The 26,794-nt window shown below is 36.4% G+C and overlaps 1 pseudogene across 1 annotated transcript; it reads right to left on the bottom strand.

Annotated features, from left to right (window-relative positions):
• Positions 1-742: 742 nt before the first annotated feature.
• LOC308415828 (motile sperm domain-containing protein 1-like) lies at positions 743-26,217 on the bottom strand (annotated as a pseudogene). The gene is made up of 3 exons: positions 26,162-26,217; positions 880-1,277; positions 743-832 (listed from the first exon to the last, which is right to left on the bottom strand). The product of its transcript is annotated as a motile sperm domain-containing protein 1-like (transcript).
• Between the last annotated feature and the right edge of the window lie 577 nt (positions 26,218-26,794).

The following is a 26,794-nucleotide window of genomic DNA, read 5'->3' as shown; positions in this document are numbered from 1 at the left end:
ATTAACCAGAAGTAAAGCCAGGACGAACCAATTAATTTTTAAAATGCCTATCTTTCTTTAGAACTCTCAGGCCCAAGAGAGAAACCAATCTACTTCTGTGAGGTACCTGTTGTCTGAACCACATAACCTGTTCTGTAGTTAACAAGATAATTTAAATAAATCTTGTCTTCTGTGAAGAGTTCAAGGTAAGCAAGATCCCTCACTAAGTACCTCATGTTTTTGAACCCCTCACACACTGACTATAATACATTTGCTTTAGAAATGTATATTTTATTTGTTTACACAGCAACTCCTTGTAATGACAGGAGGAATTCTATGATTACACAGTCATGTTGGTCCTTCTGTCAGATGATTCTATTTTATTTTCAAGCTGGTCAGTTGCTCATTTAGATCTTAAACTTTGAAGGACCCATGACCCTTTATTAAAGTGAGTTTGAAATTAAAAGAACAAGAACATTGAATTAAAGTTATTTGCACAACAGGAATAGATTTTAAAAGAATGTCTTAAATTATCTCCTAGGTATTACTCAGAAGTATCTTTGTTATCTGTAACACAAAGTGCTACATTCCTTCAAATAAAATTATAGAATAATTGAAAATATATTATTATATATTTGCCGTTATTTAAAATCACTCCCTAATTTGTAGTGTGTTAATAGAGTGAAAGAGATAAAAGGCAGTCCACATTCATATTTTAGGATAAATTTATATCAGAAGTCAGTTTTAAACATTGCTCATGTTCTTAGGATAGCCATTGTGAGAAGACCACTCCCAGAAAGACAGTTAGCAAACTAAGTCCTGAAAAAACTTCTCTGTTTTCAGGTTGACATGACTGCTCAAAAAAAAAAAAAAAAAAAAAAAAAAAAAAAAAAAAAATACACTTTCAGTTAAGTGTTTCCTTATTCTCTCTTCTTCTCTTCTTCCTTTTGTTGTTCTTTTGCAGACGGGAGAAAAGCAGCAATAACCTCTTTCCTTCCTAAGGACTTCCTATGGCTTTGTTCGGAAACCTGGATACAGAATTGATTATCGCACCATAGTGACAAGATCAAACATCTCTATGATGAATCACAATGTTCACACAGTACTGTGGCTTCACTGCACCAGCAGCATCAACAACATACTCTGGAGTCGTACACAAAACTTTGAACTTTAAGGCAAACTCATAGGGATTGTACAGGGTCAACACTTGCTTATGTGTCAACTGATTATTTTCATAAAATATTAGCTCCATGGGAAACACAAAGACAGGAAGATTCCCTTCCACTAACTCTGGTTGTCTTTTTTATTAATGCATTGGTACTGAATCCCCCTTGCTATAGCTTCTGTCTTTACAGTCTCAAATCTATTTTGGACTTTCTTAGATTCAGTTATAAACTCCAAAGCATTTTGGCAATCTCAGCGACAGGGGCTCCTCAGAAAGCAGTTGTGACTGTTCCCTGCTCCTTTGTCAGAGTCTCTATAAGACCCAAATTGAGTCTTATCTATTTGAGGGTACCATGAATGAGATGAGAGATCGGTAATTGATGCAAAAGCAAGAAGTTTATTTGTCCAGTGCACTGGGGTGGCCTACATCCAGAGGAGGGGTGATCCTGAACGGCTGTTACCAACAGTTTTTATACTCTTTAAGAGTAAAGGTTACATCAGCTAGGTTATAATTTAAATTCATTGGCTAAGCATATTGACCTTTAAATCTATTGGTTAGTGAGCAGGACCCTAACTGGGACTCTCTAGAGTGTCAGATGGCTATGAGTCAGCACATTTTATGATTCTCCTGAGAATTATTTACTCAAGAAAGTCCCTTAGGCCAAGTCAGGGTGGGCCACTGAGCCATTGTTTCTACACAGGGGGTAGATAATTTTTTACTTCCTTCATCTACAGACTGCACTTTCTTCTGGGATACGAGCTAGTAAAGCAATTCTAAAACAGTCCTCAAATAAAAATTAATAAACAAAGACAGAGAAGGATAATACATACTCATCAAAAAAAAAAAATCCAACAAGATTACATGTAAAATTTTTTGAATTGATGCCCTGAATGCACGGTTACCCATGTTTGTACAAAGAAACTTTATTAGAATTTAAATCGCACATTGAATGTCCCATACTAATAGTGGTAGACTTCAAAACCTGACTCTAAAACAGACAGGTCTTCCCGACAAAAACTAAACAAATCCAAATCCAGCACAGAGAGAGCAGGTCTCCCAGGAATGCTCTCACTCCTAAGATCAAGAACGCACAGACCCACAGGAGAGACAAGCTCCAGTCAGAAACATCAAAACCAACTAACAACAGAGATAACTAGGTGGTGAGCAGGAAGCCTAAGAACTTAAGCAACGGAAAAGAAGGCTATTTGTGATCATCAGAACTCAGTTTGCCCACTATAGCAAGTCTTGGATACCCCAACCCACTGGAAAAGCAAGATTTGGATTTAAAATCATTTCTCATGATGATGATAGAGGACTTTAAGAAGGACATAAATAACTTTCTTAAATAAATACAAAAGAACACAGGTAAACATATAGAAGCCCTTAAAGAACAACCACAAAAATCCCTTTAAAATTGCAGGAAAATACAAGCAAACGGGTGAAGGAATTAAAAAAAAAAATCCATGATCTAAAAATGGAAATAAAAAAAATAAAGACATCACAAAATGAGACAACACACAAGATAGAAAAATCTAAAAAAAAAAAAATCAGGAGCCATATATAAAGGTATCACTAACAGAATATAAGAGATATAAGAGAGAACCTCAGACAGAAGAAACCAAAGAAAACACTGACACAATAGTCATAGAAAATGCAAAATGCAGAAAGTTCCTAAGCCAAAGCATCCAGGAAATCCAGGAGAAAATGAGAAGACAAAACCTAAGGAAAATAGGTATAGAACAGAGCAAAGATTACCCAAATTGAAGATACAGTGAATATCTTCAACAAAATTAGAGAAGAAAATTTCCTTAAGATAAAGATGCACATGAACATAAAAGAATCCCATTCTCAGCAATCAGACGATATTGTAGAAATCACTCTGAAGGAGCACACATTTATTGTGAAGGGCCCTAGGGGAACTCTGCTGAGGGACATCAATCACATCAATGTAGAACTGAGTCTTCTTGGGGAGAAAAAGAAGAGGCTCCATGTTGACAAATGGTGGGGAAATAGTAGGAAACTTGAAGCAATCCCACTAAAATCAGTGACTGGACAAGGCTGCCCACTCTCCACCTACCTATTCAAGATGGTACTGGAAGTCCTGGCTGGAGCAATTAGATAGCAAAAGGAGATCAAGGGGATACAAATCGGAAAGGAAGAAGTGAAAACACCACTCTTTGCAGATGACATGATAGTGTACTTAAGTGACCCCACAAATTTCACCAGAAAACTCCTACAGCTGATAAACAAGTTAAGCAAAGTGGCTGGATACAAAATTAACTCAAACAAATCAGTATCCTTCCTATATTCTAAGGACAAATTTGTGGATAAAGAAATTAGGGAAAAGGTACCCTTCACAATAGTCACAAAAACTAGGAAATACCTTGGTGTGACTCTAAATAAGCAAGTGAAGGAGATGTATGACAAGAACTTCAAACCTCTAAAGAAGGAAAGTGAGGAAGATCTCAGAAAATTAAAAGATCTCCCATGCTCATGGATTGGAAGGATCAACATTTTAAAAATGGCCATCCTACCAAAAGCAATCTACAGATTCAATGCAATCCTCATCAAAATTCCAACCCAGTTCTTCATTGAGTTGGAAAGATCAATGTGCAATTTCATATGGAATAACAGAAGACCTAGAATAGCAAAATCCATCCTCAACAACAACAACAACAAAAAAAAAAAAAAAAAAAAAAAAAAAAAAAAAACATCTGCGGGAATCACTATCCCTGACCTCAAGCTATACTACAAGGCAATTGTGCTGAAAACTGCATGGTACTGGTACAGAAATAGGCTCCTGGGTCAATGGAATAGAATAGAAGATGAAGATGAGCCCTCACTTATATGGTCACCTGATTTCTGACAAGGGAGCTATAAACATTCATTGGAAAAAGGACAGCCTATTCAACAAATGGTACTGGTCCAACTTGCACTCAGCATGCAAAAGAATGAAAATAGATCCTTTCTTATCTCTTTGTACAAAGCTCAAGTGTAAGTAGATCAAAGATCTCCACATTAAACCACATACACTGAAACTATTAGATGAGAAAGTAGGGAAAACCTTAGAACACATAGGCACAGGAGAAAATTTTCTGAACAAAACACAAATGGCTCAAGCTCTTAGGTCAAAGATTAACAAATGGGACTCAATGAAATTGCAAAGTTTCTGTAAGACTAAGGACATTGTCAAAAAAAAAAAAAAAAAAAAACAAAACAAAACGGCAGCCAACAGAATGGGAAAATATTTTTACCAACTCCATATCAGATAGAGACTTAATATCTAAGGTATACAAAAATGCAAAAGCTAGACACCAGAGAATCAAACAACCCTATTAAAAATTGGGGTACAGAGCAAAACAAAATTTTCTCAATTGAGGAATATGGAATGGCTGAGAAAGATCTAAGGAAGTGCTCAACATCCTTAGCCATCAGGGAAATGCAAATCAAAACAACCCTGAGATTCCACCTCACACCAGTCAGATTGACCAAGATCCAAAACTCAGATGACAGCTGATGCTGGCGAGGTTGTGGACAAAGAGGCACACTTCTCCACTGTTGGTGGGGTTGTAAACTGATACAACCACTCTGGAAATCAGTCTGGTGATACCTCAGAAAATTGGACATAGTACTCCCTGAAGATCCAGCTATTCTGCTTCTGGGCATATACCCCAGAGACACTCCAATATACAAAAAAGATACATGCACCACAATGTTCATAGCAGCTCTATTTATTATAGCCAGAACCTTGAAAGAACTCAGATGTCCTTCAGTAGATGAATGGATACAAAAATTGTGGTACATTTACACAATGGTGTGCTACTCAGCCATCAGAAACAATGACTTAACCAAACTCTTAAGAAAATGGTTGCATCTAGAGAATATCATCCTGAGTGAGATAACCCAGTCATAAAAGAACAGACATAATATGCAGTCACAGATAGTGGGATGCTAACCCCAGAGGCTCGGACTGCCCCAGAAACAACTCACAGACTTTGTGTAGTTCAAGAAAAAAAGAAAAGAAAAGAAAAGAAAAATAACAAAACAAAACAAAAAAAGCTGTGATACTTAATCCTTACACACCAAGAAAACATTGACTAATTCCAGGTTACACCCTGTTTTACATGTATTTTTTGCTCATTGTAACTAGTAAGACCTTAATGCAGAGTATCAAACCTTAAAAAAAAAAAGTCAAGTACTGACGCAATTGTATTTGTATACATTTACGCAAAAATGTTTAAATTTTTTCTTTTTTTTGTTTTTTAAAATAAAGTTTAAAAAAGAAGAACAGATAAAAAAAGAAACCAAGATATTTCAGGACAAACCAAATTTGTACAACATATTTCCACAAATCTAGTAGTACAAAAGATAATAGAGGAAATACTCCAACATATTGAAGGAAAATACACCAAATTTTAAAAAAAGGAATTGTCTTTTAGCAAATCCAAAAGAGAACAGCCAATAAAACCTAATTCCCCCTCTAACAACAAAATAACAGGAAGCAACAATCTCTATGGCTTAATATCTTTTCACATCAATAAAAAGATATAGACTAACAGACTGGATATGTACACAGGACTCAGCATTTGGCAGAATATAGGAAACATAGCTCAGTGACAAAGAAAGACTCTACCTCCAAGTGAAAGGCTTGGAAAAAAATTTCCAAGCAAATGGTCCCATGAAACAAGCTGGAGTAGTCCTTCTAATATCAAGTAAAATGGACTTTCAAACAAAAATTATAAAGATAGATATAAGAAAGGACACTTCTTATTCACCAAAGGAAAAATCTACCCAGAAGAACTCTCAATTCTGAACATCTATGATCCAAATGCAAGGGTGCCAACATTTATAAAAGAAACTTTACTAAAGTTCAAAGCACAAATAGCATCATACATAATAATAGTGGAAGACTTCAATACCACATTCTGATCAAAGAACAGATCTCGGAAACAGAATCTAAACAGAGACACGGTAAAACTAACAGAAGTTATTAACCAAATGGATCTAACAGATATCTATAGAACATTTCATCTTAAACAAAAGAATAGACCTTCTTCTCAGTACCTCATGGTACTTTCTCCAAAATAGATGATATATTTTGTAATAAAACATGCTTCAACAGATAAAAGAAATGGAAATGATCCCATGCATCCAATCAGATCAACATAGACTAATACTCTTTTCATTGGCAACAAAATGACAGAAAGCCCACATACACAAGGAAGCTGAACAATGCTCTACTCAATAATAATAACTTGGTCAAGGTAGAAGTAAATAAAGAATTTAAAGACTTTTTGATTTTAGTAAAAATTAAGGCACAACACACCAAACTTATGGGACAGAATGAAAGCAATGTTAAAAGGAAAACACATAGCTCAGAGTACCACCAAAAAGAAACTCTATAGAGCATATACTAGCAGCTTGGCAGCACACCTAAAAGCTCTAGAACAAAAAGAAGCAAATGCACCCAAGAGGTGTAGAAGGCAGGAAATAATCGAACTCATGTGAGTAGAAACAAAAAGAAGTATACAAAGAATAAACAAACTCAAGAGCTTAGTCTTTGAGAAAATCAGCAAGATAGATAAACCCTTAGCTACACAAACCACAGGGCACAGAGACAGTATTCAAATGAGCAAAATCAGAAATGAAAAGGGAGACATAACAACAGAAACTGAAGAAGTTCAAAATAAATCATCAGATCCTACTACAAAAGTCTATACTCAATAATATTGGAAAATCTGAATGAAGTGGACATTTTTCTAGACAGATACCAAGTACCAAAGTTAAATCAGGATCAGATAAACCATATAAACAGTCCTATAACCCATAAAGAAATAAAAGCAGTCATCAAAAGCCTTGCAACCAACAGAAGCCCAGGACCAGAGGGGTTTAGTGCTGAATTCTCACAGCCATAGAAGACATAATACCATTAGTCTATAAAATTTTCCACAAAGTAAAATCAGAAGGAACACCACACAATTCCTTCAATGAAGCCACAATTACCCTTAAACCTTAACTACACAAAGACCCAACAAAGACAGAAAACTTCAGACCCATTTCCCTTATGAATATCAATACAAAATGCTCAATAAAATTCCCACAACCTAAATCCAAGAACACATCAAAATTATCATCCATCATGATCAAGTAGGCTTCAACCCAGGGATTCATGCATGCTTCAATATACAGAAATCCACCAATGCAATCCACTATAAACAAACTCAAAGAAGAAAACCGCATGATCATCTCATTAGATGCTGAGAAAGGATTTGAAAAAATACAACACCACTTCATGGTAAAAGTCTTGGAAAGATCAGGAATTCAGGGCCCATACTTAAACATACTAAAAGCCAGTAGCCAATATCAAACTAAATAGAGAGAAACTTAAAGCAATCCCACTAAAATCAGGGAGTGAACAAGGATGCCCATTGTCTACCTCTTCAGTCACTATAGTACCAGAAGTCCTTTCAAAAACAATTAGAAAATAAAAGGAAGTCAATGGGATTTAAATTGGAAAGGAAGAAGTCAAAATAGCACTCTGCTGATGATATGATAAGTGATCCCAAAAATCCCACCAGAGAACTCCAAGAGCTGATAAACAACTTTAGCAAAGTGACTGGATATAAAATTAATGCAAACAAACCAATATCCTTACTCTATTCAAGGGGTTAACAGGGTGAGAAAAAATTAGGAAAATAGTACCCTTCACAATAGTCACAAATAATACAAAATACATTAATTTGACTCTAACTAAGCAAGTGAAAGATCTGTATGACAAAAACTTCAAGACTCTGAAGGAAGAAATCAAAGATCTCAGAAGATGGAAATATCTCCCAGTCTCATGGATTGGCAGAATTAATATAGTAAAATTGGCCATATTGTGGAAAGCAATCTACAGATTCTTTCCTCATCAATGCAATTCCCATCAAATTTCCAATGTCTTCATAGAGTTAGAAAGGGTAATTTGCAAATTCTTTAATAACAAAGAACCCAGTATATCTAAACTATTCTCAAGAACAAAACATCTAGGGGAATCACCATTCCTGACCTCAAACTGGATTATACATCAATCATGATTTAAAAAAAAATACACTGCATGGTATTGCTACAGAGACAAGAAGGTAGATCAGTGCAATAGAATTGAAGATCTGTAACTGAACCTACACTCCTATGGTCACTTGATCTTTTACAAGGGAGCTAAAAATATTCACTGGATAAAAGACAGCATCATCTTTAACAAATGGTGCTGGTTTAAATGGAAGACAGCATGTAAAACAATGCAATTTGATCCATTCTTATCTCCTTTTACACAGCTCAAGTTCAAGTAAATCAAGGACCTTCATACAAAATCAGATGACAAAGAAATTAGGGAAGAACATTAAACACATTGGTACTGGGAAAAACTTCCTGAACAGAACACCAATGACTTATATACTAACATGAAGAATCAACACACGGGACCTCATGAAATTGCAAAGCTTCTGTAAGGCAAAGGACACTGTCAATTGAACAAAACAGTGACAAACAGATTGGGAAAAGATCTTCACCAATCCTACATCTATCTAATCGAGGGCTAATATCTAATATATACAAAGAACTTTAGAAGTTGGACTCCACAGAACCACATAACCCTATTAAAAATGTGGGTGGGGGGACAGAGCTAAACAAATAATTCTCAATGGAGAAATATCAAATGGCCAAGAAGCTCCTAAAGAAATGCTCAACATCCCTAGTCATCAGAGAAATGCAAAACAAAACAACCCTGAGATTCTACCTCACACTAGCCAGAATGGCTAAGATCAAAAATTCAGATGACAGCAGATGCTGGCGAGGATGTGGAGAAAGAAAGAAGAACATTCCTCTGAGATTGCAAGCTGGAACAACCACCTGGAAATAATTTTGGATATAACACTACCTGAAGGAGGACACAGCTATCTCCAACACAGGTTATTACTGTTTATCCCATGGCTTAAAAATGCTTGCAGTGGGAACAGGAAGCTGGCAGCTTATTCATGGAGAGTCTCTTAATTGAGAACTCTAGCATGGCTGCTTCTTCACCAATTGATTTCTGAAGGGATATTGTAAGCCCTACTTTGATGATGTTTCTTTTGTTTTATTTCTCTTAATCAGACCACTGTAGTTACAACTGCTGGATACTGTAAGCACTTGATTAGATGATGTTTGGCTATTTCTCTCTATCTGCTACATGCTACTTGTTCTTTCAATTTTGCTATCTACATAAAACTCACTCATTTGAAACATGAAGATCATTCTCCACATTGTGTAGAATAAAGTCAGAAAGGACCTCATACTATGTGGCTTCATTTAGATAAAATGTTCAGAAAAAAGAAACAAACCTAATATAGACAAATACAGATTATTGCTATAGGGGTGGGGAAAAACTGCAAATGGACCATAGATTGATGATGAAATTAGAAACGTAGACTGTGAAGATAGTTGCTCCACTCTGGATACTATCATTAACTTGTGTAAATAAAAAAAAAAAAAAAACTGGGTAAAATTTATGGTATGTAAATTGTACTACAAGAGACTTTTACTGAAGAAGTAGGGGAGGTGTAAAGTAAATCTTTCTACTCTTTATTTTAAAGGAATGGCATCTTAGAATAAGGAGTTTTGCAGATTTAATTCTATCAACAGCTTCTTGCCAAGATAAAATTAGGAAACATTTCAAGAACATATGAGCATTTTTAATAATGGAGGCACACATTTACATGTTGAGTCGTTCACTTAGTATATTAATATAAAGTTTCTATGCTATGGATGATTTTATAAATCTGATTGAGATTAAAAACACACAGGTTTATATTCAGCTAAATTCTTCATTACAATTATGCTCTTAATTTTTTATTTTTATTGAAAACTTCTTTTGAGACAGGATACCTTTAGAGTTCTCTAAGGTCACAAAACTTATGGAATAAAACTTACTATATGATATAGTTATAGATGATATAAAGTGAATTTATTGGAATGACTTACATACTGCATGCAGTCCAAATAACTCAACAGTGGCTAGTTGTGAAAAGTCTAAGAATCTAGTAATTTCTCAGTTGCACAAGGCTGATTGTCTCAGCTGATCTTCTGTATGTGCTGGGTTCTTAAAGAAATGGGCTCCAATTGCAATGAAGGAATAAATATTCTAGCAAGGTGAGGGCAAACAGGCAAAGAGCAAAACCTTCCTTCTTCCATGTCCTTATATAGGTTTCCAGCAGAAGGTGTGACCCCTATTAAAGGTGGGTTTTTCCACGTCAAGATCTGAATTAAAGGTATGTGCCTTCCTACCTCAAAAGCCCAGAATAGAAGAGAATTTACCCACTGAAAACTAAGTAGAAAATCTCTCACAGGTGTACTCTCCATTTCTGAATTTTGGTTCATTCCAGATATAGTCAAGTTGATGACCAAGAATAGGCATCACAATATCTCTTTTGTTATTCTGTAACTCATTATACAGACCAGGTTGGCCTCAAATTCTCAGAGATCCACCTGCTTCCCCTGTTCTGGGATTAAAGTTGTACACCATCACAGCAAGCTTGAAATCTCTTTGTCATCAAAGGTATGTATGCATCCATTTTTTGGCTACACTTGGCAAGCTTTTGTGGGGCAGTGGTATTGCTGAGAACAATATACTTCTAACTTTTGATAGAAAGGAAAAAAGCAAAACTGCATTGTAAAAATGGGTGGATTTCCTGATTTATTTTCTTCTTGTTAATTTGTCAAAGAATATATTTTCTACTTTATGGTCACCTATATTAGTATTTTTCTTTCAACAGTATGCTGGTGAATTTTTTTCATTGACCATATGCTTTCATTCCTGTTTTTTTTTTATTTAGATTTTTTGAGAATTTCATGTATGAAATTTACACAATTTTCACACCTTCTTGTTTCCCTTCAGTTACTCCTGTGTTCTCCCAATACTCTATCTTTCAAATTTATACCACTTCTTTGGTAATTTTTATTGTTACACATAGACACAGACACACACAGACACACACACACACACACACACACTTGTGAGTCTATAGAGCTACACTTATGTATGTGTGTTTAGGGCTTACAACTTGGGGTTGGATAATTTTTCATAGGCAAGTCATGAAAAAGACTGATTTTTTTTCCTCTCTAGAAGCCATCAATTGCCTTTTATTCTTTATTTAGTGACGGACACTTGTAAATTTTCCCTTATCTCCTGTGGGCTAGTGTTGTCATGAAGAAGGTCTTGTTTAGGTAACCATACTATTGAGGATCCATATGTGCAGCATCCCAGTCATGTCTAGAAAACACTATCCAGCAGCAAGTGTCTTGGTTCTCTGTCTTTCACAATCTTCCTACCTTCTCTTTCAAGATGTTCCTTGATCCTTAACACTACCACAGTGGCACGAATAGTTTGAAGCTAACCAACAGCTATCTAACTAAGGCCTGATGACTAGAAGGGAATTCCTGTACTGTAAACCTACACAGCTGCCTATGGCTCATGATGTCATAGATCTTAGAAGAGAGCCTATCGCTGCCATTTTCCTAAACCAGTATAATTTCTAATTACATGTAAATACTCATCTTTATACCCATACGTATGTATATTTCTCTCCCCTCATTAAAGAAACTTCTTTGTGCAGCAGATAGGGACTATTACAAAAATCTACAACTGACCAAAATGCAGAAAATAAGTGACTATAGGGGTGACTAGACACAACTGCTAGATCTATATTACAACCTATAAGTTTATCGCTTTATTCCATTTACTCTCAGCCAGACAAGTATTAAGTTTGACTCTTTTCCATTCACAATGCATCCAATTGCATCCTCTTATGTTGGGCATAAAACAAAAGTGGTTCCATGATCTATATAATACTTGTGCCTTCTGGTGGATAACCTTGTATATGTTATTTTGACATATACCTATTCTTTCTTCCCTTTCATTTCTGAGTACAAGATAAAGAATGGAGAAACAAGTTCTGACAGTACACTTTATCTCTTTTATTATTAACATTTTACATGATTTCTTCCCACCACCCAGTTATTGGAATGCATGTAGCTGACAGGTCTTTCCACAAAGGTGTAGGCATAAGGTGAACTTAGAATACTATTGAATGCAACTATTCTAGGAGTAACAGAGAACATTAGAGCTTAAGTCATGGCTTACTAAATTTGAACCATAAATCTGTTCACTTAGCCAACAGTTTTCCTTTAAAGATGGCAATTTTTAAGCATCTCTGAAAATCCACTTCTGAAATACATCTGTACCTTTAGAAATTAACCAAACATGTGAATGAATCCTGCATAATTATGGTATCCATGAAAATTTGGTATTGGTTGTTATTTATATATTCTTTGACTGACTTCATAAATAAATAAATAAATAAATAAATAAATATAAATAAACAAGTTTCAAAATAAGTAATTAAATAAAATTTAAAAGAAAGGGCACAACTATTATTTGATTCCAGTCTCATGCTTTATAAATATATTGTCCATATCTGCACGCACGTATGAAATGTAGTTCACATTTATTGTGGATTTTATATGACATGCATTGAAGAATGCTTTTTTAATCCTGCAATCAGGCATAACTACTTGGGAGAAAAGTTAGAGCTTTTAAAATAAGGGCTGCCTCTACTAATAATACTATTGAGCATTTGGGATGAGTTTGTTCAGCCTGCTGTAATAATTAACACAGATGAGTAAGGTATAAATAGAGAGAGGCTTTCTTCTCTAGGCCATTGATATTTAAAGACCAAAAAGGCACTTGGAAGTTTGATATAACCTAAAGGCTTTTTTTTCTAAATGTCTTTTTCTTCAAAAAATAATCGATGTTATTTTTAAGAAAGTACCATCCATTTCTGTAATCATTTAAAATGTTTTGTTAGTTGATGCTTTAATCACTTTCAGAAGTTCTTTTACTAAATCATAGTTTTTCCAGAAAAAAAAAAAAGGCTGACAGAATCCGAGGCTTCTTTTCATTTCCCTGTAATAGATTTTGAGCAGGTTTTCAGCCTGGTGTAGTTAGTACACTGGGAAGTCATCTTGTGGCTGGCAATGCTTCTAGTTCTGTGGAAATGAAATATGAGAATATGATCTAATAAGGTTGCTATCCAAGTGCCACTGCTCATCCTCTCCAGCCTAGTGCTCAATTGCTGGTGTGTTGTCAATGTCAATATTAAAAGTTATAGAAGAGGCTTGTTGTCCAAAAGCCTATAGGCAGTAACATGGCCTATATTTTGAACAGAGGTGAGAGCTGTGAAAACTGAATAAGGCCAGAGAACAGCAAGGAATCTTTCTTAGGGAGTTGTCTTGATTTTTTTTTTGTCTTTAATTGCTTCTTTATGAACCTTCTGTATCTCTGTCACCCATGACCATTCTTTTTATTTATTTATTATATATGAGTACACTGTAGCTGTCTTCAGTCACACCAGAAGAGAGAATCAGATCCCATTACAGATGGTTGTGAGCCACCATACAGTTGCTGGGAGTTGAACTCAGGACCTCTGGAAGAACAGTTGGCGCTCTTAACCACTGAGACATCTCTCCAGCCCCTCCAGGATCTTTCTTATTCCTGCAACCTCACCCCCACTTGAGTTGGTCATTTGCAATTCTAGCAGGAAGCCCTCAGTAATCTGCTACCTTGTTTATTGGACTTTCTTTTTAGGATCAATACTGGAGGAAAGGAGGTGACAGCAACATCTGAATAGGGAAAGCTTAAACTTCTGCTTCCAACAGAGTCCTTTATTGGTCTGTAGGAGAAATCTAGTTTGGGGGTAGCAAGTAGCAAAGCCTTTGTACTTGAATTGTTCAGACTTTAGATGCTATGGCTGCCCTGGTTAGGTCTTGCATGAGGGCTTTTATTTTTTTCACCCAAGGCAATCCATAAAAATGTCTAAGGGAGAGCTACAATTTGCCATTCTCAACAGGTTAGGCAATTAGTTTTTTCTATTCTGAAGAAGGATCTTAGGCAGTCCTTCATAGTGTCCATGATTATAGCCAGCTAATAAAGAGGTTATATGACAATTACCTCAGTTGAGAGGGTTGTGGAATGGCACTATTAGAACCTCTGGTGGTAAATTGTAGTCACTTGACAGAGGTTTCCTTCTCTTACAATTGTTCTAGAATTTTTGTTCCCAACACAGTTTGTAGAAAAGGAATAAAGCTCCCCACTACTCTCTAAGTAGGACACCATGTTGGTGAAGAATGTCCAATAAACATTTCTCTTTTTATAGGACTTCACAATGGAAATTATCTGAAAGGTGGTTTCTGATGATTGTCTTAAAGGAAAGATATTTTTATACATATGTCAAAAGTGCCATGTGTTTTAGTATTCCTGGGACAGTATTGATTTATGCCACGGTTCCAACATAATTCTTAATAGTAAAACTTCACCTTAAGTACTCAGGCTGATTTTATAGTGACCTTGCAAACAATAGATGGAATGGAATTATCCACAAGAATATAATGCTGCAAGATAATAACCCTAAAAATCTAAATTAACACTTATTTTCAATTTACTGTCATTGATGCAAACATTTTTAGAACTCTGCTGCTGGAAATGCTGGTAAGATTTGTATATGAAATAATCATAAGGGCTACTACTTCCTTTTCATTCTGTCTCATTCTCTGTCATCCCATCATTCTCTCATACTGCTTCCCTTAATTGTAAGAAACAATCCAGCATCTAGTGATATGACCATGTGATTTTGTTATTTGAGTTTGTTTATATGGTGGATTACATTGATGGATTTCCTTATATTAAACCATCCCTGCATCCCAGGGATGAAGCCTACTTGGTCATGGTGAATGATTGTTTTGATGTGTTCTTGGATTCGGTTTGCAAGGATTTTGTTGAGTATTTTTGCATCAATGTTCATAAGTGAGATTGGTCTGAAGTTCTCTTTCCTTGTAGGGTCTTTGTGTGGTTTAGGAATGAGGGTTATTGTAGCCTCAAAAAATTAGTTAGGTAGTATTCCATCTGATTCTATCTTGTGGAATAGTTGGGAGAGTATTGGTGGTATGTCCGCAATAAATGTCTGATAAAATTTTGCACTGAACCTGTCTGGACCTGGGCTTCACTTGGTTGCGAGGATTTTGATGACTTCTTCTATTTCTTTAGGTGTTATGGGATTATTTAGATGGTTTACTTGGTCCTGGTTTAAATTTAGGATCTTCTATTTGTCTAGAAATTCATCCATTTCCTCCAGATTTTCCAACTTTGTGGAGTATAAGTTTTTGTAGTAGGATCTGATGATTTCTTGAATTTCCTCAGTTTTAGTTGTTATGTCTCCACTTTCCTTTCTGATTTTGTTAATTTGTATACTCTCTCTTTGCCCTCTAGTTAGTCTGGCTAGGGGTTTATCAATCTTATTGATTTTCTCAAAGAACCAACTCTTGGCTTTGTTGATTTTTTCAATGGTTATTTTTGTTTCTATTTGGTCTATTTCTGCCCTAATTTTGAGTATTTCTTGCCATCTACTCTTCTTGGGTATATCTGCTTCCTTTTGTTCTAGGGCTTTTAGCTGTGCTGTCAAGTTGCTGATGTATGCTCTCTCCAGTTTCTTTTTGGAAGCACTTAGGGCTATGAGTTTTCCTCTCAGTACTGCTTTCATTGTAACCCATAGGTTTGGGTAAGTTGTGTTTTCATTTTCATTGAATTCTAGAAAATCCTTAATTTCTTTCTTTATTTCTTCTTTGACCCAGCTATCATTTAACAGCTAAATGATATCATTTAACAGCTAATGTTAAATATCATTTAACATTAAACTAGCATTGTCTAGTTTCCATGTGTGTGTGGGCTTTTTGTTGTCTTTGTTGTTGTGAAAGACCAGCGGTAAACCATGGTGATCTGAGAGGATGCAAGGGAGTGCTGAGAAAGCATTTGACAAAATTCAACACCCCTTCATGTTTTAAGTCCTGGAAAGAACAGGAATCCAAGGTCCATACCTAAAGATAATAAAAGCAATATACAGCAAACCAACAGCCAACATCAAACTTAACAGTGGGAAACTTGAAGCAATCCCACTAAAATCAGGGACTCGGCAAGGCTGCCCACTCTCCCCCTACCTATTCAACATAGTACAGGAAGTCCTGGCTGGAGCAATTAGAAAGAAAAAGGAGATCAAGGGGATACAAATTGAAAAGGAAGAGGGAAAAACATCACTCTTTGCAGTTGACATGATAGTGTACTTAAGTGACCCCAAAAATTCCACCAGAGAGCTCCTACAGCTGAAAACCAAGTTCAACAAAGTGGCTGGATACAAAATTAACTCAAACAAATCAGTAGCCTTCCTATATTCTAAGGACAAACACATGGAGAAAGAAATAAGGGAAAATATACCATTCACAATAGTCACAAAACTATGAAATACCTTGGTGTGACTCTAAATAAGCAAGTGAAGGATATGTATGACAAGAACTTCAAACCTCTAAAGAAGGAAAGTGAGGAAGATCTCAGAAAATGGAAAGATCTCCCATGCTCATGGATTAGAAGGATCAACATTTTAAAAATGGCCATCCTACCAAAAGCAATCTACAGATTCAATGCAATCCCCATCAAAATTCCAACACAGTTATTCATTGAGTTAAAAAGATAAATGTGCAATTTCATATGGAACAACCAAAGACCTAGAATAGCGAAATCCATCCTCAACAACAAGAAAACATCTGCAGGAATCACTATTCCTGACCTCAAGCTATATTACAGGGCAATTGTGCTGAAAACTGCATGGTACTGGTACAGAAATAGGCAAGTGGATCAATGGAATAGAATAGAAGATCCAGAAATGAGCCCTCATGTATATGGCCACCTGATTTTTGAGAAAGGAGCCATAAACATTCAATGGAAAAAGGACAGCCTATTTAACAAATGGTGCTGGTCCAATTGGCACTCAGCATGCAGAAGAATGAAAATAGTCCTTTTCTTATCTCCTTGTACAAAGTTCAAGTGTAAGTGGATCAAAGATCTCCACATTAAACCAGATACACTGAAACTATTAGATGAGAAAGTAGGGAAGACCTTAGAACACATTGGCACAGGAGAAAATTTTCTGAACAAAACACAAATGGCTCAAGCTCTAAGGTCAAAGATTAACCAATTGGACTTAATGAGATTGCAAAGTTTCTGTAAGGCTAAGGATATTGTCAAGAAAACAAAACGGCAGCCAACAGAATAGGAAAAGATCTTTACCAACACCACATCAGATAGAGGCCTAATATCCAAGGCATAAAAAGAACTCAAAAAGCTATACACCAGAGAATCAAACAACCCTATTGAGAAATGGTTTACAGAGCTAAACAAAATATTCTCAATTGAGGAATATCGAATGGCTGAGATACACCTGAGGAAGTGCTCAACATCCTTAGCCATCAGGGAAATGCAAATCAAAACAACCCTGAGATTCCACCTCACACCAGTCAGATTGGCCAAGGTCCAAAACACAGATGACAACAGATGCTGGGGAGGTTGTGGACAAAGAGGAACTCTTCTCCATTGTTGGTGGAGTTGTAAACTGATACAACCACTCTGGAAATCACTCTGGCGATACCTCAGAAAATTGGACATAGCACTACCTGAAGATCCAGCTATTCTGCTTCTGGGCATATACCCCAGAGACACTCCAATATACAACAAAGATATATGTACCACAATGTTCATAGCGGCTCTATTTATAATAGCCAGAAGCTGGAAAAAAACCCAGATGTCCTTCAGAAGATGAATGGATGCAACAATTGTGTTACATTTACACAATGGAATTCTACTCAGCCCCCAGAAACAATGACTTAACCAAATTCTTAAGAAAATGGCTGCATCTAGAGAATATCATCCTGAGTGAGATAACCCAATCACAAAAGAACAGACATAATATGCAGTCAATGATAGTGGGATGCTAACCCCAGAGGCTCGCACTGCACCAGACATAACTCACAGACTGTGTGAAGTCCAAGAAAAAAAAAAAAAAAACAAAACAACAAAATAAGTTTTGCTCAATACTTACCCACCAAGAAATTGACACATTGACAAATTCCGGGTTACACCCTGTATTACATGTACTGTTTGCTCATTGTAAAAAAAAAAAAAAAAAAAAAACTTTGACTATTTCCAGGTTACATCTTGTTTTACATGTACTTTGTTCTCATTGTAACTAGTAAGATCTTAATCACACTATCAAACATTAAAAAAAAAAACCTAGTACTGACAAAAATGTATACTTTTATGCAAAAAATGCTTAAAATCTGTACATTTGTCTTTGTTTTTTCAAATAAAGTTGTAAAAAAAAAATCCAGTTGCCCACAATGGTATTATTCTCCATAGCAATAGGAATTGGTTTGATTCATTTTCTTTCCTAATTCAAAATAGTCTCCCAATCATAAAAATGTCAGAAATTTTTTAAAAAATTATTTTATAGAATATGCTCTGAATTTACAATACAAATGTTATTTCCATCCCCCTGATCCCATCTCCTTCCACCTTCACTTTTTTCTATAAAGGTGCTCTCTTTCACAATCACCCTCTCTACCTCAGTGCCTTGACATTCCCCTACACTGGGAAAGCATGCATTTACTAAACCAAAGGTGCCTTATCCCATTGATGCCAGACAATGCTATCCTCTGCTACATATAAAACTAGGGCCATGGGTCTGTTCATGTGTACTCATTAGTTGGTGTTTTATTCACTTGGAGCGCTGGAGTGTTTGGTTGGTTGATAATGTTGTTCTTCCCATGGGGTTACAAAGCCTTTCAGCTCTTTTAGTCCTTTCTCTAGCTCCTTCATTGGGGTGGCCTTGTTCACTCTGATGGTTAACTGCAATCATCATCAGCTGTATCTGGACGACTTTAGCAGGGCCTCTGAAGAGACATCCAGATCTGGTTCCTGCCAGTAAGCACTTCTTGGCATCAGCAATAGTGCTTGAGTCGGGATATGGGATGGAAGCCCAGGTAAGGCAGTCTCTGATTGACTTTTCTTCAATTCCTGCTCATCTATTTGACCTTGTATTTCCTCCCATGAGTGGTTTGTTCTCCCTTCTAGAAGGAAATGAGACATGTACATCCTGGCCTTCCTTCTATTCATAAGATCTGTGAACTATTTCTTGAGTATTCAGAGCTTTGGGGGGGAGGCTAGTATCCGCTTATCAGTGAGTGCATACCATGAGTGTTCTTTTGTGACTAGGTTATCTCCCTGAGGATGATAGTTTCTAGCTCGATCCATTTGCCTAGAAATTTCATAAAGTCCTTGTTTCTAATAGCTGGGTAGTATTCCACTGTATAAATGTACCACAATTTCTGTATCCATTCCTCTGTTGAAGAACATCTGGGTTTTTCCAGATTCTGTTTATTATAAATAAGGCTGCTATGAGCATGGTGAAACATGTGTCCTTGTTAAATGTTGGAGAAATTTTGGGTATACGCCCAGTAGTGAAATAGCTGGGTCTTAAGGTAGTATCATGTCCATTTTTTTAATGAGGAACTGCTAGACTGATTTCCAGAATTGTACCATCTTCAAATCCCAATAACAATGGAGGAGTGTTTGTTTTTGCTCCACATTCTTGCCAGCATCTGCTGTCACCAGAGCTTTTGATTTTAGCCCATTCTAATTGTTGTGAGGTTGAATCTGAGGGTTGTTTTGATTTGCATTTCTCTGATGACTAAGGATGTTGAGTCTTTCTTTAGGTGCTTCTCAGGCATTTGATGTTCCTCATTGAGAATTATTTGTCTAGCTCTCTTCCCCATTTTAAATAGGATTATTTAATTCTCTGCAGTCTAACTTCTTGAGTTCTTTGTATATATTAGATATTAGTCCTCTATCAGATGTAGGATTGGTAAATATCCTTTCCCAATGTGTTGGCTTCCCTTTTGTCTTCTTGACAGTGTCCGTAGCCTTACAGAAAATTGCAGTTTCATGGTCCCATTTGTTGATTCTTCATCTTACAGCTTAAGCCATTGTTGTTCTGTTCAGAAAATTTTTCCCTGTGCCTATGCTCTTCCCCACTTTCTCTTCTAATAGTTTCAGTGTACCTGGTTTTATGTGGAGGTCTTTGATCCACTTGGACTTGAGCTTGGAACAAGGAGCTAAGAATTTATCTATGTGCATTCTTCTGCATGCTGACTGCCATTTGAACCAAAACCATTTGTTGAAGAGGCTGTCCTTTTTATTATTGAATGTTTTTAGATCCCTTGTCAAAGATCAAGTGACCATAGGTATGAGGGTTCATTTCTTAATCTGAAATTCTGTTTCATTGATTTCACTGCTGATCTCTGTACCAATACCATGCAATTTTTATCACAATTGATCTGTAATATTGCTTGAGGTCAGGGATAATGATTCCCCAGGAAATTCTTTTATTGTTGAGAATAGTTTTTGCTATCCTTGGCTTTTTGTTATTCTAAATGAATTTGCAAAATGCTCTTTCTAACTCTATGAAGAACTGAGTTAGAATACTGATGGGACTGCATTGAATCTGTAATATTGCTTTTGGCAGAATGGCCATTTTTACTATATTAATCCTGCCAATCCATGAGCATGGGAGATCTTTCCATCTTCTGAGATCTTCTTCAATTTCCTTCTTCAGAGATTTGATGTTCTTTTCATACAGGTCCTTTACTTGCTTATTTAGAGTCATGACAAGGTATTTCATATTGTTTGTTATTATTGTGAAAGCTGTCATTTTTCTAATTCCTTTCTCAGCATGTTTTTCCTTTGAGTAGAAGAAGGATACTGATTTGTTTATTTTATATCCAGCCACTTTACTGAAGTTGTTTATCAGCTGTAAAATTTCTCTGGTTGAATATTTTGGGTCATCAAATTGAAATTTGATATTAAGTATACTATCACATCATCAGCAAATAGTGTTTTGACTTTTTCCTTTCCATTGTGAATCCCCTTGACTTCCTCTTGCTATCTAATTGCTTTGGCCAGGACTTCCAGTACTATATTGATTGGGTAAGGGGGAAAGTGGGCAGCCTTGTTCAGTCCCTGATTTTAGTGGGATTACTTGAATTTTCTCACCATTTATTTTGATGCTGGCTACTGCTTTTTTAATATTGCTTTTACTATGTTTAAGTGTGAAGCTTGAATTCCTGATTTTTACAAGACTTTTAACATGAAGAGGTGTTAAATTTTGTCAAATGGTTTCTCAGCATCAAGTGTGAAGATATTTTTCTCCTCTCAGTTTATTTATATGGTGGATTACATTGATGGATTTCCGTATAATGAACCATCCTTGTATCCCTGGGATAAAGCCTACGTGATCATGGTAAATGATCATTTTGATATGTTCTTGGATTCAGTTTGCAAGGATTTTATTTAGTATTTTTGCATTGATGTTCATGAGAGAAATTGGTCTCAATATCTTTCTTTGTAGGGTCCTTGCATGGCTTAGGTATAAGCTTAATTGTGGCTTTGAAGAATGAGTTGGGTAGTGTTCCTTCTGTTTCTATTTTGTATAATACTTTGGAGAGTATTGTTATTAGGTATTCTATGAAATTCTGATAGAATTCTGCACTGAACCCATCTGGTCCTAGGCTATTTTTGGTTGGGAGGCTTTTGATGATTGGTTTTATTTCTTTAGGTTTTATGGGACTGTTTAGATAGATTATGTGATCCCAATTTTAACTTTGCTACCTGATAACTGTCTAAAAAGTTCTTCATTTCTTCTAGATTTTTCAGTTTTGTTGAGCTTTTCTAGTAGGATCTGATGATTTCTTCAATTTCCTCAGTTTCTGTTGTTATGTCTCCCCTTTCATTTCTGATTTTGTTAATTTGGATAAGCTCTCTCTGTGCCCTCTAGTTAGTCTGAATAAGGTTTTATTGACCTTGTTGATTTTCGCAAAGAACCAGCTCCTCTTTTTGTTGATTTTTTTGTATAATTCTTTTTGTTTCTACTTGATTGATTTCTGCCCTGAGTTTGATTATTTCCTCCCATCTACTCCTCTTAGGTGTATCTGCTTTTTGTTGTTCTAAGTCGTTCAGTTGTGCTGTCAACCTGCTAGTATATGCTCTCTCCAGTTTCTTTTTGGAGGCTCTCAGAGGTAAATGTTTTCCTCTTAGTACTGCTTTATTTGCATCCCATAAGTTTGGGTATGTTGTGCCTTCAGTTTCATTAAATGCTAAAAAAAAATCCTTAATTTCTTTCTTTATTTCTTCTTTGATCATGTTATCATTGAGTAGAGCATTGTTTAGTTTCCATGTGTATGTGCACTTTTTGTTGTTTTTGTTGTTATTAAAGACTAGCCTTAGTCCATGGTGATCTTGACAGGGTACACAAGAACATTTCCATCTTCTTATATCTGTTGAGGCCTGTTTTGTTACCGACTATATGGTTAATTCTGGAGAAGGTACAGTGAGGTGCTGAGAAGGTATGTTCTTTTGTTTTAGTGAAAGAGTTAAAATTTTAAGCTAGCCGCACTAACCCTTTCTTGAGGACAAGTATGTCTCAAGGCTGAGAACAAAAATCACAGACTACCTGGTCTCTATAAGGTCTGACTCTGCAGTCCTGAGAAAAACTAGTATGAAGGTCAGTGTGCCCCAAAACAGAGTGATCTGAAGTTGAATCATATCCAAAAGCAGACAGAGTGTGCCAATTTGAATAAACCAATGAAATTGCTATGTGCCTGTTGCTAACTGCTTATGTAATTTTCCCTATAAATATGTCCCCATAATTGAGTTCGGAGTAGACTCCTCTATCTCCTGTGTGAGATATGTGTTGTCCCCAAAGCTCTGGCCTTTCTCCACCCACCCCTAATAAACCTCTTGCCTGATTGCAGCAAGATTGGATCTCTGTGAGTTCTTGGGTTCAAGTTCTCCCAGTACTTGAGTGAGGGGCTTCCCCAATTCAGGAGTTTTTCATTAGGATGAAATGTTCTTTAGATATCTGCTAAATCCAATGGGTTCATAACCTCTGCTAGTTTCACTGTGTCTCTGTTCAGTTTCTGCTTCCATGATCTGTCCATTGGTGAGAGTAGGGTGTTGAAGTCTCCTACTATTATTGTGTGTAGTGTAATATATGCAGTAAGACCTGTGCCCTGAGAGTTCCAGGTGATGTCTTCCCTGATAGTCAGTGGGGTTTAGTGGGGGGCTCACCCATGGGCTGAGGTGGGAGAACGATTATGAGGCTCTTCTGGGTGCTCAGCAGTCTGAGGGCAGGCCCTGAGTCCTGTATGAACTTATAATACAGAGTATGCCTACAATTGCAACTTCTTTCACTCCTTCTCTCTTTCTCTTCCACTTTTTCTTCCACTTTCTTCTTCTTTTACATATCATATTAAATAATACAGCAGAAGAAAAGGAATCACAATTTGTGCACTGAAAGGTTAATTTATAACACCTTTCTTCTCCTGCCTGAAGTCTGCACCAATGAACAAAAACAGAAAAGCTAGCTGGGAGATACAAAAACCTTAGCTGCACAGACTTTGGAACACAGATGGGAAGCAACAGTGTGTTTCCCAGCGATGAAACATTAACTTGACATTCTCTTCTTGTGCCAGTGCAAGAAATAGTAAGATGGTAGTCAACAAGGAGCATGGCCAGTGAAGCTCTCTTTTAGTTTTGCCAAATGACTCCTATATTGCTGACTTTTGCCAATGTGTATTCCTTGATCTCTGATGGGGGAAGCACACTTTGCATGTGGAAGGCTCTGAAAAGCATCAGAATGGTCGATACATCAATTAGATTGATTTCAAGGTTTCTTAAAATCAATTGTCTTAGCTCTTTACAATCCTTAATCTTTGTCCTCTCCCCTACTAACCTAACAGTTACTTGGTTTGTTGCTGCATGCTGACCTTCATCTTAGAGTCTGCCTCCCAGGAAACAAGTACAATACTTCTCAAATGCCTTGGCTGCTTATTATATCACCCTGTTGTTTACATCATTGTTTCTGCTTCCTGAGAGCACCAGCTAACACCCATGCCTCATCTTCTAATACCACTGATTGTTTTGGGTGAGGGGCCATGCTACAGGTGCAGTTTCAACTATGATGATTATGTTGGGATCTAATACCCAGATATGACCTGGTAGACCACTAGAAGTCCCATCTTTACCAGCAGCTCCACTGTGTGGATAAATTTTATGAATAAGAGAGGATGGATGAGTTTCTCAATGCTATGTCACTGTGAATCAACTGGATGTTGTTCAGAAGCTACAGACAGTTTGGGAATATTACCAACTAGGGCTTTATATACCCTCCCACTTGCACATGCCTTCCCTACTTACATAGTTCTGTACCTCCAGCTTGCATGTGCTTTCCCATCTGCATAGGCCCTTCTTAGTTACAAAAACCCTCCCACCTGGATAAACCCTCCTACCTGCCTCTGTCTTTCATTTGCATAAGCCTTCCTCCTGCCTAGGCCTTCTTTCCCATCAGTTTATAAGCCCTTCTACCTGCCTTTTCCTTTTTATTTGCATAAACCTGTCTATTCACTAGTCTTCCCACCTGCATAAGTTCTCCTATGTAGCTGGCCTCTCACATGCATTTACCCTTTCACTCACATATGCCTTTTAATCAGCTTACTCTTTTCCCTCTACATACTTTCCCAAAAGAATTTGCTCAGCCACTTGCATATGTTCTCCTGCTTGTATATTCTCCTCACTGAAGGTTCTCCCTTTGCACCTTGCCTCCACACACTCTACCTCCTTAACTAGGCTTTCCATTCTTAATCGCTTTCCAAGATGAGCCCTTTCTTCACAATCTAGGGTAATAGAGCAAAATAGGATATGTGTCAGCACATAGGACATCAACTGCCTTACAATAAAAGTAAGATCATTCTGCATTAAGACTCTTCCATCACAAATGTATCATCTTTGCTATCTCTACTTTTTTCACCATTTTCACAGAGCCACTTCTTTTAATCCAGAAAATTATACCCACTCTTAAATACCATTATTATAAATAATATGTTCTGTCCTATCTGAAATGAAAATAATTATCATTTCTCTAATAGTCTGAAATGACTTTTTGTCTTGTTACTTTGCCTAGTTGAATTCCTAATGTGCAATCATCTAACATAGAATAATTTAGCAGCAAAATGGTATGATCAAACTCTACTATTACAAAATGACTGCTCATGATAAAAAGGGTTAAAGGGTTAAAAATAATTACAGGTATTGTATTGGGGCCTGGGGACAGGTTTTTTTCATCTGGACTAGCTAGGGTAGCAATAAGATGATAAAAGGAAATTTTGTAGAAAGAATAAAAGAAAAAAGAAGGCACAAATACCCAAATAACCCATTTTTGAAGAGGCTTTTAAGCATGAAAGCATTACTTAGATATCCAAAATTACTTGGTAAGATTTTAGCTAATACAGTGAGTGGACCATTCTTATTCAAACCACCGCATCCTGGTTTTGTGTTTCCAGAACATGGAATCTTCACTATTGTGAATATTGGCTGGTACTGACATGTGAATATGGTCACTGCCACACATTTCTGCTAAGTGACATCATTTTTTTCTCTTTTCTCTGCTTGCACAATCTCACACACACACACACACACAAACACACACACACACACACACACACACTCACACTCCTCAACCAGCCTTTTCTTTCAAAATTTGAAATAATTGTAGATTTATATTAAATGTACAAAAATGTTACAAATTATTTCAATGGGATTTTACTTCAGTGTGTTCTATGTTACCATCGTGTGTCAGCATAATTCAGATATTCAAAGCAGGAGCATTGCTATCACATGAAGAACCAAGCTATTTCTTCCAGGCAAATGGCCTTTTCTACTCCAGAACCCCATAAGTGCATTTTTTCTACCCTGGGACCCCATATCACATATACTTATTATATATTGTCTTCTACCTTTACTCTCTAATTTGTGGCAGCTCTTTAGTCTTTCATTTGTGACTGTGAACTTCATAATCATTTTTCCTTCCTTCCTTCTTTTCTTTTGTCCTTCTTTTCTTTCCATCTTTCTTTCTTTCTTTCTTTCTTTCTTTCTTTCTTTCTTTCTTTCTTTCTTTCTTTCTTTCAATAGTGTCTTACTCTGGCTGTCCTGAAACTCACTATGTAGACCAGGCTAACCTTGAATTCACAGAATTGTCTTGGATCTGCTTCTTCTGTGCTATGATTAAAGGCATGTTACAAGCCCAGCAGTAACCTGTAAAACTCTTAATGAGAGGTTATATTACTCTGTAACAGTATTTTTAATTTGAAGTGTTTTTTCCCAAAAATTAGTGTGAAGTTGTACAGTATTTGCCAGCACAATATAGAAATTTGCTGTGCCTTTACTAGCACATCACCACAGGGGCACAAGCTGCTCTATTATTTGGTTTAGGTAGTTGATGTCAAATTTCTCTCCTGCAGGTAAAGCCTTTCTCTTTGACATTGATACAAATTGTAAAGAAATATTTTGTAACTATGTTAATCCCCATCATTCCTCAAAATTTCCTCAACATTTTCTCAAAATTTGACCTACTGATTTAACTCAGGTAAGTCTTGCCTGTATCAATTATTATTATGGTATTTGCCATGTTGTAATTTTTCATTTCTCTCATTCTAGAGCCATTTTATTAGTCACTTGTGTTAATTGATTCATGCTTTTTGATACATACAATTTCATATATACATAACACACACATATATATGCAAACAGTATATTCTGATTACATAATACAAACATTCTCTACCCCATACCTTCTTTTTTTCCTCTTATTC

Source organism: Micromys minutus (genome assembly GCF_963924665.1).
Source record: "Micromys minutus genome assembly, chromosome: X".
Lineage (NCBI taxonomy): Eukaryota > Metazoa > Chordata > Mammalia > Rodentia > Muridae > Micromys > Micromys minutus.
The sequence above is the reverse complement of the archived record's forward strand: the minus strand, read 5'-3'. Positions and strand labels throughout refer to the sequence as shown.